Genomic DNA, 5,829 nt, shown 5'->3' on the forward strand with positions numbered 1-5,829 from the left:
TCTAAAAAAGGACAGCAAGAGCCTTATTAACATGGAAGTGGAATCCTACTGAGCACCAGTAATCCCAGTCTCAAGAATAACCAAACAACTAAAATTGCATTTTTTTTCATGCAGGAAAAATCATGGTAATTTCAACCTGAAGAACACTAACAAAGGCCCAGGGGCACTGATGTGCGAGTGTCATATATCAATCTGTTGATTTCATTAGTTAAGCAATAAAGAAACTCCTTAGCCCTGAAAGGTTAAAACATAGGTGGGAGGAGTAAACAGAATAGGATGCTGGGATGAAGAGGAAGTGAGCTCAGACTCGACAGCTCTGCTCTCTGGAGCAGAGGGCCTGCTTCGCTCTCCTGGGCAGACGCGATGAAGCTCTGACCCAGGATGGACGTAGGCTAGAATCTTCCCGGTAGGCACACCTTGGGGTACTTACACACATTATTAGAAATGGGCTAAATTAATATGTAAGAATTAGCCAAGAGGCTAGATAGAAATGGGCCAAGCAGTCTTTAAATGAATACAGTTTGTGTGTTGTTATTTCGGGCATAAGCTAGTAGGCAGCTGGGGTGCTGGGAATGCAGCCCCACCACTCCTATTTCAACAGGGCACCCCATGATCAATTATTGTATACAAACAAAATAGACGTTTTCAAGGTAATTCTAGCTTGGAGGAAGTCCATGACATTGCTGCTCTGGACTATTGGGAGCCTGCTAGTGACCACTTACATGAATGTGTACTGAAGCAACTATGCTGGGATCATGCATCAAAGACCACAACCAATGTGTGCAATGATATTTCAAGAGCATTAATGAAGTATATAGAGATTTTGTTGTACTAGAGTACCACACCACAGCTGATCAGCTACAGGAAAAAAATGATTCATCACTTTCAGCAAACATTCAGCAGAACCATTTGGTCAAGCACCATCTGCAGGGGTATAAGCAACTCCATTAGGAAAATTTTAAATCTCAAATTCACTGCTGGAAGTGTGAAAAAGACCTTGAACAAAATTATATAAATGCTGCTCAGGAAATCAGGAGAAGCTAGAAGTTGAGGGTGAGATAGGCATTTGGCAGAAGATAAATGAGGACATAAAGTGCCTTTAGCAAAAAGGGGGGTAGTTACATGGAGAGGAAAAGAGAAGCCCATTACAGAGTTCAGTGGAGAAGATTGAGGAGTGGAACCAAGCATATCGCTAGAAGATGTCTGTACACCAGCATGAGTGACCCAGAGAGATCAAGAAGATGTTTGTACACCAGCAGGAGTGACACACAGAGATCAAGAAAATGTCTGCACACCAGCATGAGTGACCCACAGAGATCAAGAATGGTATGATGCTGAAATTGCTTAGATACTACAAGGAAAATTAATATAGGAAATTGCTCTTTTTCTTTTTACTGAAGGAAACAAAGCTTACAAAGAGGCCAAACACTAAGAAAAACTCATATTTGGATAAAGGAATATATGACCCTGAGTACAAGCAAAGCAGCTAAGTCTACACACGTAAAGAAAAAAGCCAATGACAAATACAATGTTCTACAATTGACAGGCCATCACAAACATTACTGCCTTCAATTCGGACCATGGGATTTGGATCACACCCATTTTACAAACAATCATAATGCCACTCATCATTTCTTAAAACTAGAGTCCTCTCATACAGGATTCCATAACAAATAGTAAATAAAAAATCTGCCTTGAAAATGTTCCTTGCTCTGACAAATATTACTGAGTGACACAAATATGCGTTCCACATTGGTAGATTTCCTTCTGTCTGGGATTCTGTGGAGTTATACTCATGTATTTTTCTAATTATAAACAATTTTAGATCATCTTAAAAAGAGAATTCTGACATACCTATGCTGAATTAGACAATAATATATTACCAAAATTATATAAGCTAAGATAAACATCAAAAAGTGCAATAGTTATTGATGGAGGACCATGTTAATAAAATCCCTGTACCAATAAAAAGTGGTAAACCTCTGATATATTTACCAGTACAACTGTTCCCTTCAACAATGAAGCAGAGGTCTGTGTTATTTATTTAGGTAAATGGAATTTGTGGCCATATTACAGATTTGCTTTTGCCCTTCCATATGGTGTTTCACTTGAAAAATTCCCCCAGATGTATGTTTATTATAAGGTTTAATTCATTAGCTGAAAAAGCACACTAAAGAAATAAAGAAAGAAAGGAAGGAAGGAAGTAAAAAGGAAAAAAGGAAGGAAGGAATGATAGATGAATATAAGTTTTGGTTAAGGTTGCCAGTTATATGGAGCTTGTGACTGTACACAAAGCTCAGTGAATCCTGATTTCCAAAAATGATCTCAGCAAACATCACCCATTGCTTGTGAAAGCTATTACTGACCGAAGTGAGAGTTTATCGAAATATTCCTTAGAAGTCTATCCAAGTCACGTTCTTTAACCTATGTTTTCAGTGTTTATCTGACAATAATATGTACATAGGAAATATGACATCATTTAAGATATACCCCATCCTATAGGGCACAAGTGAAATCCCAACATTCCTGAAAGATTTTTAAAATTTTACCTACTTGGACTTTTTGTTCTAACTGAGAGAACAATCATATTTTTCATATCCCAGGAAGATGATGCCAGTAGACCAATCAAGGCACATTTCTAGAATCGAAAAAAAATTACTGGTAAGACATTTCATCAAGAGCTACTGTTGCCTCTGAGATTCCTTGAATGACATTGACTAAGAAGATGTACCACATGTTTGGGATTTCAGTATTTGGATACCCACTTGTACCCAGTGCAATGAAGTAAGAAAAAATTTTCAAGAAAAGAAACATGACTACCATCAACCACAGTGAGAGCACACTACTGTGTTCAGATCTGTGCGGTCACAGTACTCAGTCCTGGAAATGGGTATTCATCTTCACAGCAATTGAATCAGCACATAGAACTATGTTGTAGTTAAGGTGGACACATGCACAAAAAATCCAACATTCTCACTGGGAAATATCTTCTTCATTTTATTTATTAAGAGTTAAATGTATAATGGCAAATGTAATTTTCAAAAAGGTTTATTTATTGAATGTACATCAAGATCTCTCACCCCCCCCATTTTTTTTTTTACCTGATCAAGTCTCGTGATGAGGATAAACAGAGAGCTAAAGACCAATACCAGTGATAGGGTACCACTGATATGAATTTTCTTTTGACATTAAACAGAGTCCTATTATTCCCATGGAACTAGACAAGAAAAGCACATCTCAAATGTTCAGGTTCCTTAAATCATGACTGAATATCTTCTATTATCTTTCAGTTCCTTATATTCACTGACATGTCATCTATAATGACTGCAAGTCCCCAGTAATGCAGAAAATCCAGCCAGTTGGTGCCTTATTTACCTTATTAACTCATATGTGTTCGTTGCATCTCAAAAAGGGGTGGTAAGTTGCACTCTTTCTCTGCTTACAATGCTCTTGTAAGGTTCATACCAGACCATTTTCAGTGACCCCATGAGCCAAGTTTTGAGAAATACCTTCCTTCCTATTTTGGAGGACTCCGCAATGTAGGCACTTCAGATACAAAATGTTCCCTAATTTTTACAATTCCATGTAATGGGAAATGAGAGGACATCATGCCCATACTCAGTCTTATATCCTTTTTGTTCTGTGAATTACCGAGAGCTTAGAACTCATAGTTGTTTTCTACTTCTTCATCTGTACTCTCTCCTCTAGCATCCTTAATGTTATGAGAAGTATCAGGGGTATTTTTTTATTAATTAGGTCATTAAATGGCAAACAATAATAAAAATTTAGAAGTCAAGGCTCTCCTCTTAGTTTGACACTTTCTTGTAATTCTATAACTGTCTGAATGGACTATTAATACCTGAATGTAGAAACAGAAATGGTACCTAAATCTTTTAAATTTAAAAGCTGTTTATCACAGTACATACTGGAAGATCTAGACTAATTCATGGCTGATATGGTGCAAACGAAATCACCCGAGGCCCTGATAACAAAGCCACGAGACACCTTTTCAAACATACTTCTGGTTTGTATGTAGTTTGCGTTTCCCACTTGACATGTTTTTCATGTTGTTGATATTTCATTATATGCTTCTCATATTAAGAAGTCCTATTCACTTGTAATAGAGAGATGGCTCACTCATACTTTAAACTTGCTGGTATTGCAGTGAACCTGGGCTTGGAGCCCTGCATCCACATGCTGCCTCAAAACTAACTCTAAGTCCTTCAAGGGAGTTTTGACAAGGTCTACCAAGCCTCTGCCAGTACTGTAGTCTCACAGAACACACATATATGTGTACAGAAAAGACATTCATACACACAAAATAAAAGAAGATAAATTCATCTTTTCAAAAAGGTTTTCACTTTGGAATAGCCTTATTCATAAACAAATGTCAAGTGTAATAAGGCTTTTTGGATTTTAATAAAGTGAAGTGTCCTAACGGTTCATCATGACAGCTGACCTCCCTGTTTGATTTTACAGTACTAGATGTATCTGATGTTTATGACACCACTGGAAATATGCACTGATTTTACTAATGGGTAAAAGCTAGAGTGGTAACTACAGATCAATTACAAACACCATTACTCTGTGTAAAATAAAACATGAGATAATAATTTGTGATGAAATATCAAGAGAAGAAAATTAAGTCACTGACATGCTTTCTTTAAAATTGTGCATATACTTACTACTTATATAAAGTATATATCAATATAAGATTGATGAATCTATTAAAATTTACAATGCATTCAAATAGAGAAGATTCATGCAAGAAACATAACAAAGAATCCAAAGAACGTGAGAATTTAAACATTGTCCCATCAGAAATTACAAAAACCTAAATGTAAATATAAATGATGGGTAGAGTCCTGGTCTGCCATGGGACATGGCCTTTGTGTTAATATCAAAGGATAAAACAGCGAGAGAACACATGTCAGTACTTCATGTTTCACTTTAGAATATGATTCAACCAGGGAGATAAGTCCAGACACATTTTCTCTTGCTTTCAATTCTGATAGTCACACTCTTAATTTCACCTCAGTGTTACATTCCCAAGTTTGAGAGGGAGGTTTCAGACAGTCATTCACTACAGACTGGTAATTCAATACAGATTCAACTGCTGGCACTATAGCTCATAAATGCAGTGGTATGTAAGAAAGTGCTTTAGTCCAGAAACAGTCTCACATGGTATATCTCCCAGAATTGTGTGATTCTTGCTTTCCAGTTTGATTGTTTACTTTGGGCAGAAAACTATGCTAAGTTCAGCTATAATAATACTGCAAACACAGCCATGTTCCTCAGTCAAAGATTTACATTACATTAAGAACCAACAGAACAGGCTACGTATGAATAATTTTTGGCTAAATTCTAACTATGGACCTATGCTTCTGCCTTCTCTGCCTGTTCTACATATCTGTTTCTCTCCCAAATCCAATTGCCTGCCATGAACTTACCCAGATCTCTCTTCATTTCTGACTCTGAAAAACACTCTGAAATTCAAAGTACTCACCTGGATTCATGCATAAGCAGGCTGCTGGTTTCATTCTGGCAGAACCTGACTCTTAATAATCTGGTCTGTGTGAGTGAAAAGTAGAGGTCTGTGACACTGTGACCTCACCTCCCTCTAGAACTCCAATTTTCATGTCACTTGCAGTGGAAATGACAAAACTGGCTTTAAGGGACAAGATTATTTATGAAACTTTTTCCACTTCTTAATTAACAAAGACTAAGAAGAGGTGTGTGTGTGTGTGTGTGTGTGTGTGTGTGTGTGTGTGTGTGTGTGTGAATATCTCCAAAGAGACAGGATGGGTTTTTTTTGACCCCTACCATGGG

This window comes from Alexandromys fortis, unplaced genomic scaffold (assembly GCF_014885135.2).
Source record: "Alexandromys fortis isolate MF-2015 unplaced genomic scaffold, M_Fortis_MF-2015_v1.1 scaffold_486, whole genome shotgun sequence".
Classification (NCBI taxonomy): domain Eukaryota; kingdom Metazoa; phylum Chordata; class Mammalia; order Rodentia; family Cricetidae; genus Alexandromys; species Alexandromys fortis.